Below are 14,303 nucleotides of genomic sequence, written 5' to 3' on the forward strand. Positions count from 1 at the left end.
AGCTTGACCCGGATTTGGGGTGACAAGGGTCCTTCACCGTGGGTTAGACTTAGTCCCCCACACTGTGAACAATCTTGCCGTCCAGTAGTCTCATTAGGATAATGAGAGCCTACTCGACATGGCGGCGCCAACGATTGGTCTGGCTCTAATTTTCGGGTCCACTAGTCTCCCTAGGTCTCATATATGATAATGATCCCTCAGTTCCTTTAACAGAGATGTCCGTGGCACTGAGGACTTCCACCACCGCGATATAGGTAACCCTAAATATAGCGGATGGTTGTTCAAGCTTGAACCTTAAAAGGAAAGACCCCGTTTTGGTGTGCTTTCTCTGAACCATTGCTGTTTTTCTAATGGCGAATCCCCAGGTAATACAAATAGCTCTTAATATGAGACAGCCGCTCACAACACATTTGCTTGCAGATGGTCTTACGATCCAGGGTGGTCCAGTCACGTTTGTGGTGGCCGCCCATGCAGCCTATAGAACGGAACTTTTCTACTCCTGGGTCACTTTCCCAGCAGTTGATGGGAATACAAAATGCATTTCACACATATACGGTTGCGAACGCGCCTGGCCAGTACAGGGCGTACGCATACCTAAAGATACCTCTATCTTATCAAGAACATAATAATTGGCTTGATGGCGCCCTACCACATACAATATTGCCAGTAAGGTTAGGTCCATTGATTAATGATGGTCCGACCTGGCCTTTATTGGCCACGTTTACACCACATCCTGCGGTTGCAAATATGCCGGTGGCTGAAGTTTGTCGTTTATATACAGACTTAACGGTTACATATAGACACTTAGTACAATTTGTGATGCAGACACTAAATACAAACCCAGCGCGTGCTGCTCCAGCACAACCACATGCAGTAGCTCCAGGTATAAACCTGCATACTGTACACTCTATCATGGGTAAAGTTCCAGCAAAACGGGAGGAGGCTCCATTTTGGCTGGCACAGAAAATTAATATGCTGGAGGCAGTATTTCCCCATACGGGACCTCAGGACAAACATAGAATATTAACTATGTGTTTACCATTTGGCATGGTTCCCACAGTGGAACATTATAATACATGGGGCACGGTGTTTACCGCGCTCTATACAACGGCACACGGTATACCGACCGTGGCCAACCTACCGGAAGTGCTTAAACAGATTCAGGATGAGTACGGGGCTGCCCCAGCCTTAGATTTGGGAATGCAACTGATGGGCAACTTTCCCACGGTTTCCTCAATAATACTAAGTAATCTTAAAGGGGAGGCAGTTGCACTTGCGGTGCGTATGCGTCTTCGTGACGTCCCACAACTAGATCAGGAGCGGGAACTGCCTAAAATAATAGCGGAAACATATTCCAGTATCGGTCGAGATAGCCTAGGGGCTAGACCGCAAAAAACACAGTTTCAAGGAAAAATTTGTAAGTTCAATGCTAAACAACAACTTGAGGGTAATAAGAAGCGCTGGGAGAAAAAACAACAGACACCTAAAAAAGAAAGGGGAGAATCTCCGCGTACGGAGACCCCGCAGAATAGGCATAATCTCAGAAATAGGGATAATTTGAAGACGCCTGATAGATATCAATATACTGATACACGCCAATCTCGTTCCTTTCAGGACTCATCGGAAAAGAGAAATGAGAGAGGTGGGCGGTCAGAGCGGAGAACAGAGTACGTGAAACTAAGACAGGAATCACAACGCTTTTCAGAGGTTTCTGTCAAGAAGGAAGAGAAACCGATACAACAAAAACAACAGTTTAAAAAGAAAAAGGTTGCGGCAGTCTCAGTTAGACATGCCACACAGGAAGAGAGTTCTCTTGAAGAACAAGACATGGGCACTAGCACTGCTAGACAGCGTGGCAGAGGTCACAATAGTTCACCAGAAACTTCTAGAGCATCTGGAGGTGAAAGCAACTGATGACTTCATACAAGTTGAAACAGCAGATATGCGTGTCTCTGAACCCGATAGGGTGTATACAGTGACTTTACAATTGGAAGGAGACATTGAACGCACTATAAACGCAATCTTTTGGGATCGTATAGTCAAGATATATGACATTTTGCTTGCTGAACAGGATTGGCCGCCTGACTTTGTTCGCACCTGCCCAGTTGGGGAGGAGGTTATTAAACCTTCGTTCTCACCACTTGTTCCAGGGGAACTCGCGGAGTCCTATTGCACCAAATGGTCTCTAGCACAAGCACCTGCCTTATATAGAAATCACATAGGGTGGGATAGGGATTCCCCATATCATGTAATTCCAATTAAAGGTGAACCTCAGCCACAAGCGCAGTATCCAAGAAAACATGAAGCAAGGGCACCGGTGAGGGACATACTTACACAACTGGAATACCTGGGGGTAATTGAACCGATGAATAATCCCTTATTCCCTGTAGCTAAACCGGACCATTCATATAGAATAGTCTTAGACTGCAGACATTTGAACGGACACACACGTACATATGCTATTCAAAATTCACATAGCGCCGCACTGATGAATAACATTGTGCAGAAAAAATATAAAACGACTTTAGACATCTCGAATGGTTTCTTCTGCCAGAATATAGCACCCGTAAGCAGGGATTTGACAAGCTTTAGCGCGTTAGGCTCCCAGAAAAATTCTGTTGTTGCCTCAGGGGTATGAGAATAGCCCGGGACTGTTTGCAGCTCGTGTGACTGCAATTTTACACGAGTTGGACCATGAAGCATTGTCATATGTAGATTATATATATCTCACGGATGACGAGTTACTACAACATTTAAGACGGGTAGCCCGCATTGTTGTAGGGTTTGCCAAAATTGGCTACATATTTAACTTCAAAAAATCTAAAATTGCCTTCCTCAGCGTCATATTCCTTGGATATGAGCTGTTGAATGAAGGTAAGAGCCTAGCGCCACAATTTTTAGAAAAGTGTGCACAATTGCAACCACCTAATACGATTAAGAAACTCCAATCATTGTTGGGCTTTCTAAATTTTGGCAGAACATACATTCCTGATTATGCTACACGCATAAAACCTTTATACAAATTAATCCGTCCTGATTTTTCATGCAAATTCTGGACAATTGAAAATACACATACTCTTCGGAAGTTACAAGCAGATCTCCTAGCTGCAAAACATTTACATACACGGGACAATAAGACGCATTTGGTCATCAGGGTGATAGCTGGGGCCATTGGGTTTACGTATGTCACATTTAATGAAGGTGAGACAGTCCTGATCGGATACAAGTCCCACCATTACGGTTGCTGAACAACGATTCGCACCAACAGAGAAAATTCTCACTGCTGTACAGATGGCTGTTATTAAGGAACGACCTCTTGCCCAGGGTAAACGCATTATAGTCGTTTCCCCTATTCCGGCCCTGGAGGCTGTTACAAAAGCGAGCGTTCCTAACGCAAAAGCACTACACCCGCGATGGATACAATGGGCTACGTCTTTAACAGCCACTGATGTAGATTACATTTTTGACCCAAAGTTACAAACTCAGGAATTTCTGCAATATGAAGTTGAATATCCAGTTCCCGCTGACACGTTGCCTATTGATCAATATCAAGTAGTCATGTACACCGATGGCTCTGTGCAACCGGCGGTGGGAACAAAACACCAATATTCTGCTGCATGTGCAGTAGTGAGCGGCCATATGGAGGGGGAGAAATTCTGCCACCAAAATACTTATACACAGACCTTAGGGGATTGTACGGCACAGTTGGCTGAGCTGAAGGCTCTGCTGATGGCATTAGAACATACGGATCCGACACAGTTTACACTGATTGTTTGTGATTCATATTATTGCGTCCAGTCTTTTAAAGAATACCTACATTACTGGCGCTTGAATGGGTTCAGAGATTCGAAAGGCAACACCATAAAACACAGACTACTGTGGAGGAAGGTAGCAGACCTGAAGGAGACGCTACCCAAAGTCCATGTTGTACATACTCTTGGACACCAGCGTGTTGGAATACACGTTGCTGGGAATACTTTGGCTGATGAAGCCGCAAAGTCGGCAGTGGCAGTTGCCACTGTGGCCGCAGTGACTCGTTCGAGTTCCAAACCAGACACAGAGATTCTGGCTGCCATAAAAGCTACGGTTGATGGCACGCCTTATCCTAAAGGATTTCCTAATAAATATCAATACTACATGGAACATATGCTCAACTCTGAGGTTAGAATACCTAGTGTAGGCATACGCGAGATTCCCAATAAAGTTGTAAGACCACAATTGATTAATGCAGTGCATGAGGGGGTGGCATATGCACATGCTGGCGTGGCCGCCACAATTTCACTATTACAGGCCCGTAACTGGTGGCCTGGTCTCTATAAAGAGACTAAGCAGTATGTCCTTTGTTGTGACATCTGTCAACAAATTAAAGTTTCAACAGCTAAGCGCCCGCCACAGACACCCCTCTTAATATCGAACGGACCATTACAATGTGTGTACTTGGATCAATGCGGTCCACTCACACCGGATAGTGCATACAAATATATACTAGTCGCTGTTGATTCTTGCTCCAGATTTGTGTGGGTGTGGCCACAGCGCTCGGCTGACACTCGAACTGTTATTAAAGATTTGCGTGTCTTTGTCGGTACATATGCAGTTGCGGCATTCCATTCGGACCAGGGCCCTGCTTTTGCCTCAAGGGCATTCAGGGACACCATGGCTTTGTTGGGGGTCCAGCTCCAGTTCTCGTCTCCATTTCATCCCAAGGGAAATTCTGTTGTGGAGCGATTAAACCTCGATTTAAAGCAATCCTTAACAGCAAGAGTCTTAGGTACGGGTCGTAGTTGGCTAACCCACCTGTATGGAGTTCAGAGAGCACTAAATAACTTGCCTAAAAGGTCCCTGGGGGGTCGTACTTCATATGAGTGCCTGTTTGGAACACAAATGTTTGTTCCGGATCTAGATGGTCCTGGTGTGGAGGTAGCGGAAACGCCTTTTGACATAAATTATCTTGTCACTGTTTTGCAGGAATTACAACAGTTCTGTGAAGATAACTCTTCTAAAAGTGCTGCCTCCACAGGAATTAAGGATGTGCCAGTAACACCTACTGGTTGGATTCCCAGAGCTGGGGATCTTGTGCGTGAAAAGGTCGCAGTGAAAAAAGAATTTGGCCCTTCCTATCGAGCACCAGTCCCTGTGTTGGGGATACACGGAACGAGGACTGTTATTTTACCACTGGTGCCGGGTGCCAAAGAAAATCGCCTTGTTTCTATTGACAATGTCAAGTTACAACATGTGGCCGATTCTGCACAGCAGACCAAGAGGAACATCCAGTAGTTCCCGAATCCCTCTCACTACTGGGGAAGATGTTCCGCTCCAAGTTATCTATACCAACACTATTGCCTCTCCGAGCTTGGGGAGGGTGGATGATGATCTTGCTTTAGTTCCACTGACAACAAATAATTTCGAAACATTTGATCGAGTCACCATGACTACTGACGTTGCAGTTGGTGCTATCTACAGTGTACCACCGCGAGAAACACCAACACCTCCATTGAATACGGCGACACCTTTTGCACAAACTGCCTCTGGGTACTTTGCCAACAACAACGATGGTCTATCGGACTCGTTTGCCTCTTCAACTACTGATCCAGGTCCACGTAAGCTGATGTGTTGGCTTAAAGATACGTATTTTGTTTTTCCTTGGAACTATCTGTGGCTCTTATTGACTATGTCAGCATTTATTCTCTGGATAGGGTTTGTCATTACCTTTTTTCTGTTGATACATGGTCATTTTCTTCCTGAGAGATCAGCGGTTGAACAGGTGGAGGAGGTGTTGAAGCCACATTTTTCATCACATAAGGTTCGAAGAGACTTGTCCTTTGTGAACATTTCTGCAGTGCCAATTCCGGATGGGATTGTGTGGGATAAAGTAATGTTTGATATATACGGTCCCACTGAGATAATTCAAATACTGTATGTCCTAAAGTTATCTATGAATGATATCGTAATACCTTGCATTGTATCTGATGATTGGGATGTGAAGACAGTTGATTCCATGATGACTGAATTACAATATTATACTGTCTATGAAAATGAAGATGTTTACCAGTTTAAAGACAATTATTGTGACATGTTTTGCTATAATTATTATGGGCACCATTTTATACATAAAGCAAGTAGTCCAAAAACTATATTTGACTATATGCAATGGGAACATTGCCCAACTCCCCCACAAGGGAGTTCCAAAACTTATTCTGACAAATTTATGTATTTTTCTGGGCATCATCAAATACAGGCATTGAAAAGCGCAATGGCTGCTATCCCACCCGGCGTACTGCAACATTACCCCCATCTGGATTATGAGCTGGCATCAATGTTGTGGGTAGTTTCTCGCTAGGCCAGCAGGAAACTCATAATAGGGCCAGCAGGCGGAAGACCGAACTGGCAGTCTTCCGACCTAAGGAGGATGGCGGGCAGCCTCCACCACCCGCCAAACTCGTAATGAGGCCCTCAGTCTCTCCTCACTCGTCCCAAAGCCTCCTTTGTCTTACCCACAACACAAAAATAGGTGATGGAATCCCAAAAGCTTGTGAGATCCCTTGAAGCTCTTACAAGCCACAAGAGGTACATGGCATGAAGCTCCAGCAGTTGTCTCAGGGATTTCATAGTGGAGTATGAAGTAGAGGGCTTTATAACCTCTTCTCCGTACATGAATAATGTCCAGGCATTGTTGGGAACTGGTACCTAGGAATATAAATCCCAGGTCGTTCTACCTCCTATAAAAAGGGAAGCACTATAACTTTAGTACACTATTTCTTTGCCCATTGTGCATTTCTCTCATTCTGTATGTGTAGAAATGAAGAAATGTATTTTCCATATTTTGTATTCTGAGGCACAGCGCCTGATTTTTGGGGACATTGTCTGTAAATCATCCTGCCTGGCCTAGTTCACAAAGGTGAAAGCAGCTAGTACCAAAACCAGGTAAAAGCAAGAGGGTTGCATTTAGAGAACTGTATGAGATTCAGGTATGGATAGTAGTTCATCTATGGGTGTGAGTGCTTGATTAGTGTCCATAGGAAACAGCACAATTTAGTGGGTCAGGGACCTACACGTAGGTACAGGATAACAAAGCCCAGTGCACAGCATCCTTACAAAATGCTCAACATACAAGATAAGGGAACTCAAAAATGCATTAATGGCATATTTCAATAGAGAAAAATTCAGTCTAATAATATATGAAGAATGCTTTTCATAAATGAAGACCAAACATTAACCCAGAACAACTCTCTTACAGTTATTTGGATATGCACATGATTGCAGAGAGGGATTACGTTATTGCTATAGCATTAACCTGGAAGCTACATCTAGAGTTTCCATGAGCCACACACCAAAAGAAATCTCTCAGATGTATTACCTCATTTTTCATCAGGCATTTTGTAGAACATATGAGACCAGTTAAGCATTACTTTATTTTACTCGCATATTCTTTACCACACTTTGTGAAACAAGTATATTAAGTTTTCCACTCTGCCATGATATTGACTAAGAATGCAAATAATCCAGTTGATAAATCAAAGTAAGCCACAGAATAGGAAATGAACTGTGGTGGGAGAAGGCAGGAGCCAGTTAATGTGAGTGAATAGTGTGGGATTCTGCAATACCATCTAATTCAGCATCAAAATGATAACACCACGTTTAAAAGAATATATGTACTATGGACATAAAAGATGGCTGTCATGATACTCAGGTGAAGGGGAGAAATCCCTTTTCAAGATCACCAGAGGAAGATGAGAAAAGCAAATGTTTCTTACTAAAAGCACGTCACAGAGTACAGTTGGCTACACCCATAAAATGCCTGAAAAATCACAGTCCATGTTACATCTTTGCTAAAATGAAATGTTGATACTATGGGCCTAATATAATGATTGCTTGGTGATTTGCTGTCCATCAGGATCGGTTGAAGGACATTACATCTGTCAACCTCATGGATTACCCTCCGCCATATCTAGAGGTCACTGCTGCCCCACGGTGATCACTGGGCCTTCGGAGGAACCACCATCATAGGGGTTCCTCTGAAGCACTGCAAGTTTGATACACAGCCACCTTCTTGGGGCAGCCACGCACCTAACCTTTTTGTTGTTCAACATCAAACTCTCAAAGCAGGAGTTTGCTATGGAGGAGTGGGCGTAATTTTTTTGTGTTTGAGAATTCCAGATTTTTCCTGATAGACAGAAAAGAAATACATCAGGCCGTCCCCTCATATTAGGGCTAAGTAAGCTTTCTGAGGACATGACCATTGGGAGCAGCCCTTTCAGAAAGATGGCGATCCACCAGAATCACAATAGAGCAGGCAGACCAGGGGCTTGAGAACAGGGGGTAATCTGTCATATTTGTGGTTGAGTACCCTGTTCATGAAACACTATATTGAGTTTTGATTTCTTAGACCTCATTCAAAAACCTAATCAATATGTGAAATTAACTGTCCGCCAAAACAGCTGCATTCCAATCATATTCTTTTTTTAAAATGTTTACCTATTCTAGAATCTAGGCATGAACACATGCATAACAATAATACCTAAACATGTAAACTTGTTGCAATGTTCATATGAAGAGGGTGACTCACAGAAGCATTTATGAGTACAGGAAGTAATCCTACAGGAGTATGCTTTGTGAACTGGTCCGGAAACGTCTAACTACTTATTAGGTAGATGGGGAGCCCTTCGATTTATATCAATTGAATATTGGGAATATATCCTGAATATTCCCAATGTATTCGCAATTTTAGATGTTTTGGGGCCAATTTAAAAAGGCATGTAAGATCAGTAAAAGAGTACTACAGCAGTACTGCTTTAGTACACCAAGATTCCTTTGTGAATAGAACCCCAAAATCTTGAATTCCACTTAATTTTTACAAACTTTTTCAATTGAAGGGAGATTGGGAGAAACTTGTTTCATACCAAATGTTATTTAAGCTCTTTTCGGTTTTTAATTGTAAAATAAAAACTCACGACCAGAGTCCTGGAGAGATGTGAAAACAGATAAACCACTCTCTTTGTATAACAGTATTGAGCAAAGACCTGGAAAGCGTAGAGGAAATGGGGCATTAAGAAAAAGTCAACAATCACTCACTTGAGGGTTGATGTGGAGAGGCTGTGATTAGGAAAGCCACCGACTTCAGCACCTTCCTTCCTCTTGCCCTTTCTGCACAAAGCTGAACGTCTCATCTTTAAAGAAGCCCACCTACAGGGAAACTTAAACACCCCATGATTAAGAGAAAATGCAATTTAAAGTCCAAATTGCGTCTGCACACATCACAGGATGCCGTTTCCCTTTTTCTGTGGTTAATTTACAGTGGAACCACTTACCATGTGTTCGTTTGGCGGGCACTGTGTCTTGTGTAAGACGGTACCTTAAGCAGTGATAACAGTCATTGGAAGATGTCAGCGGCCGCAAGAGGTCAAACGATGTATGACTGCCTTAATCCAAAACCTGACCCGATGTTCCCTTTAAAGGAAGAAAAGGAAGTGTATCGTGTACTCTAATGATTGAAGAGTTGCCAGATGCTGTTCGAAGCACCTGTGGCACATCACTTTGTGTTTACAATTAAGCAGAACATGGCGGCGCAGCCAGCTGCCATCACATAACAAGCTAAATGAGTTGTCAACGATAAAAGCGTGTATGTCACTTTAAGTTACTAAAGTAAAATGAAGCAATAGCTATTCCGACTTATAAACACTGCCAGGTATTTGTAAGTGAACCATCCGATGTGGCAGCATGAAGTTCTGTGCTGGATATGGCCTATATCGATACAATACTTTTAGGAAGAGTATATGAGACAGGAGTGGTGAAAGTAACTGACTGAATGTGATATAACGGTGCTTAGGGCTTTTTAGAGCGATTTTGTTATTTTTTTGCTGTTCTATGTAGCGTGAGGTATTGGAGAGCTTACAATAACTCTACTTACATTACACAATTCACCTTCATTTTTTAGGCACGAAGATTAATCAATTTGCACAGAATCACATGATGTTGAGCTGACCCTGAGACTTGAACTCGATTTCCCAGGTCTAATCCTGGCTGGGCTGGTCGTAAAGCCGCATCCTCTCGGCTAAATATTACTTTTTGCATATAACATACAAGGAGTTGGTGTGTACCACTGCTTTGTGATAAAGTGAGAGAGAGGGTTGTAAGCGTTATGGTCAAATGACACAGTTTTACTTTCTCACAGTTCAATATCGTTCCTACATCTATCAGTTCCAACTGGCGCTGGTAGAGCCCTAGGGGCATACTGATACTCTGCGCTGAATGTGCATCAAAATTTTTGACGCACATTCGGCACAAACCTTACACCATATTTATACTATGACGGCCGACCCCGCAAATGTCAAAATTCCTCTGTGTGCGTCATTTTCTGGATGTGGGAAACCGCCTTGCGTAAATTACATGCAAAATAGGCGTTCCCGTCCAAAAAATGATTTCATGGCCTGTGCGCCTTATTTATACTCCTGCGTCACTTTGACGCACAGGACAGGGCGGGCCTTAAAAAACGTCGCCCAGCCTGATGTGCTCTGTTTTTTAACGCCTCGGTGAGGGCACGCGTTAAGGGACCTGTGGGCTCATTTCCATGGTCTCTGACCATGAAAGCAGTCCACGGGTGCCCTTCCCTGCCCCCAGGAACCCCCCCTGCTACCCCCACCCACCCCTGGAGGACACTCATGGATGGGGGGACCCATCCCAGGTAAGTACAGGTAAGATGAGGTAAGTAGGACAGAAGTCCCCTGGGCATGGCCATTGGGCAGGGGGGCATGACTCCTGTCTTTGCTAAGACAGGAGTCATTTCAATGGGGGTTGTGCGTCAAAAAATCGTGCAAGTCCGATTAGAGCCATGATTTTTTACTCTAACCTGACTTGCACCATTTTTTGACGCACAACCCCCATTTTCCCCTACGCCGGCGCAGCTGGTTAGAGTCATTTTTTTTACTCTGACCAGCCCGAAGTGCCATCTAACATCAATCCATAAATAAGGCGCCCACCTGGCGCGTTGGAATGCCGTTAGCCGGCGGTACATTTTTTTACCCAAACCAGCGCCGGTTTGCGTCAAAAAGTATAAATATGGGCCCTAGTGTTGCTTGTACAGAGAGCACATTGAGGCAGGCATTTGTTGTGATAGCTATGTAATCATACCTATCAATGTCTGTGTGCCTGGCCAGTGGCAACGTTCTGCATAGCATGGACACAACTGTTAGAAAGAAAAGTGAATGGAGGCAGATAGTGAAGCACGGTAAATTCATTACCAAGCATTAGCCAAGCTATTAGGTCTTTCTTATGTGAGATCTATTGGCTTTGTCAATGTTTTTTAGCCATGATGCACAGCAGTGCAGCCGCTGTGCAGCATGGTTGAAAGTAAAGGAAAGAAAAGAGCTATGACGCGGTCAACTATGGCCACATAATGGCCCTTTTTTTCATTTTCAGCCATGTTACACAGAAGCTGCAGTACAACATGTCTGCAAATTAAAAAAACCTCTATGAAGCTGCAACATAACATTCTGTTTTTCCAGGCAAAGGACAGTGTGGGGTAGCAGGATGGGAAGGTGTGTATGAGGGATGCAACATTGGGAAAACAAGGGAGAGTGGGAGAAGGGAAGAGGAAATAGCACCTGAATTACAGCACAAGCAGCAGATGGGCACTAATTAAGTTGAATCAATCTATGCATGGTTCATGCTCCATAAAATGGAAAGGAAGTGATGGTTGGCTGCACTGCCCAAATAGGAGGCACCAAGGAAGAATGACAAAGAAGCCAACGAATGGTAAGCAATGGACAGGCTGCAAGCCCCTTGTTGTACACAATAGTCTTGCAAGCAAGAGCACATGTGCAAGCAGCACATCCAGTGCACAGGTGAGACCTAAAAATGAACATGTGTAGCAGTCACTATTCCTGTTGCTAAATGGCAAAAATATTTAATTTGACTGAAAGCAGGGGCACACAACTAATATTTTTTTCATTCTACAAAGGTCACAATGGCCCAGTGGGCATTAGAGCATTTAGCATAGCAACCTAGCACACACAAGCATGCATATAACAGACATCTAACGTAGAATTAATGGCACACACATAACCGGATACCTAGGTTAAGCTACCAACTACCACTGTGGGTTGGGGAACACCATTCCATGTACTCCTTTTTCATTCCCTTTTGTTTAATTCTTTGAACTATCTAGTCACAGCTGGCAAGATGATATGGCTTTAGAGCAGCATAAAGTGAAATAGATTCAAGCAACCTAACATTCCACATTATTCTCGTTCTATGTGTATGTGTATTTGGTGACTGCATGTCAGCAGGTCAGTGCGTATGGATACACAAAACTGGCAATGAAGATATCAGCATTCAGGCAAGTGGTACAGTCTCCAAAACATCATACACCCCTAGTATACACAATGTTAACATCATAAGACCCATTGCATGAAAGAATGGACATAAAAAATGTTAGAAATTAGCTCTCAATGAGTGCAACATCTGTTGTCCGCGAGGAGCACCCCTGTGACAAATCAATCACAAATATACAAGTGAGGGATTGCAACCTCATAAGAAGAGACCACAGAGATGGCAATATTTATCTAAAAGAAAGCACCAAGTGTAATAAAATAAATTTGACAAGCAGATGCATTTCTATTTTTGATTCAGTTTCCATGGATGCCTGTGAGTCAATCTGCACTGAATATTTATGCCCCATTCAAGTGCTTGCTGGCAGATGGTAAGGACCAGAGTTGCATGCCCTCCATCACACCAGTGCATACAGTGCATAGGGAGCCTGAACATTAGCGCTGCTACCCACCATCAAGCACTGCTAAGTCACATGGAAACTGTATCTTCCACTGCTTACACATTAAGGCCCTGATTTATGGGTAAGTGGTACAGTGCAGTGCAGCAAGTCACCTTCCTGCCCTGGACTGCATCACTGGAAAAGGGCAGGAATGCACCCTTTTTAAGGCATACAGCAGATTCCTATCCTTTCCCCCTGGGAAGGGGCACGATGGGCTGCCAAGCACTAATTCAGGCATCCTTGCACCATGGTGCAAGGGTGCCTCCATTGCATGCAGGATTGTTTTTGTGCAGGAAGTGCCACCTTCCTGCGCAAAAACAATACTTAGAGGTATATTCCTCTATGTGTGCTGCAGTATACAGCACATGTAGAAAGAGGAAATAACAAGGAGAACTACAGATATTTCTCCTTGTTACACCTCTCCTGGGGCACATTCTTAGGTTTACCAGGTTTTATATAGCTAGAAATGCTTAAAAAACACCGGAGTTGAGCAGGAACACACATTCAAAGCCCATGGAATGCCTCTCTTGCGCAGATTAATGCAAAACATCAATTTGCTCTGCATTGCATTACTCTTTTTATTTTATTTTCATTTCAGGTATAAATATTACAATAGCAAAACAAGAACTATATATAAGTAGCATTCGGCAATAATAATTCATTTACTTCGGCTGGTCGCATCACTATGACCTTCGCTAATCCCCTCCTATTGGTTGATTAGTTGTATTTGTATGAAATATTTGCTATGTTTTTCTTGATGTTAGAAACAACAATACACTCATAACAATCCTTTAATCACTTCCCGATATATAAACACACAACCAGGTTTCAATAATTTTAAATAGTGTTAACATAGTACTAATGAAGAACAGCTCTTACTTCAACTCCTGGTATTTCTATTGGTTGCATAACTTTAGTTGGCTTACTATTCCACTAAGTACTGCCATCTAGCTGCAAACCTTTCTAAACTCCAGATGAATTTTGAGTACTCTTCCTCATATTTGTTAATTCTTAGCATCTTATTCCACCAGTTCTGCAGTGTAGCAATCGTTTGGGTCTGCCAAAACTGCAGTATTAATTATCGAGCTACTGCAAAAACAATCACAATAAAATATTGTAGACATTCAGCTAGTTGACGTGATATCTCAGATACTCCAAACAGAACTAAGCTTGGGTCCACCTCAATCCGTAAGTTAGATTTGGCATTTATTACCTTCTTTATCTCCAACCAAAAGATGGTTAATTTGGGACAGTCTAAAAAAATATGTAGCCAATTGCCCCTTCCCCTCTTGATGGCATTGAAAGCATTGATCAGGAATTTGATGGAAATATTTTATGTACTGCCTCAGGAGTGTAGTAAGCCATCCATCTAGAGAGGAAAGACATTATTTTATAGTTAGCTGCCTTTAAGGAATTGTACCCAACTGCCGAGATAACTCTCCAATCTTCGTTACAAATTACACATTGTGTTGTGAAAATGTAATCCCTAAAATCTGCTAGTAAACCACAGGCGGAGTGATCAACTAGTAACCTGTAGAAA

Source organism: Pleurodeles waltl, chromosome 9 (assembly GCF_031143425.1).
Source record: "Pleurodeles waltl isolate 20211129_DDA chromosome 9, aPleWal1.hap1.20221129, whole genome shotgun sequence".
NCBI classification, from domain to species: domain Eukaryota; kingdom Metazoa; phylum Chordata; class Amphibia; order Caudata; family Salamandridae; genus Pleurodeles; species Pleurodeles waltl.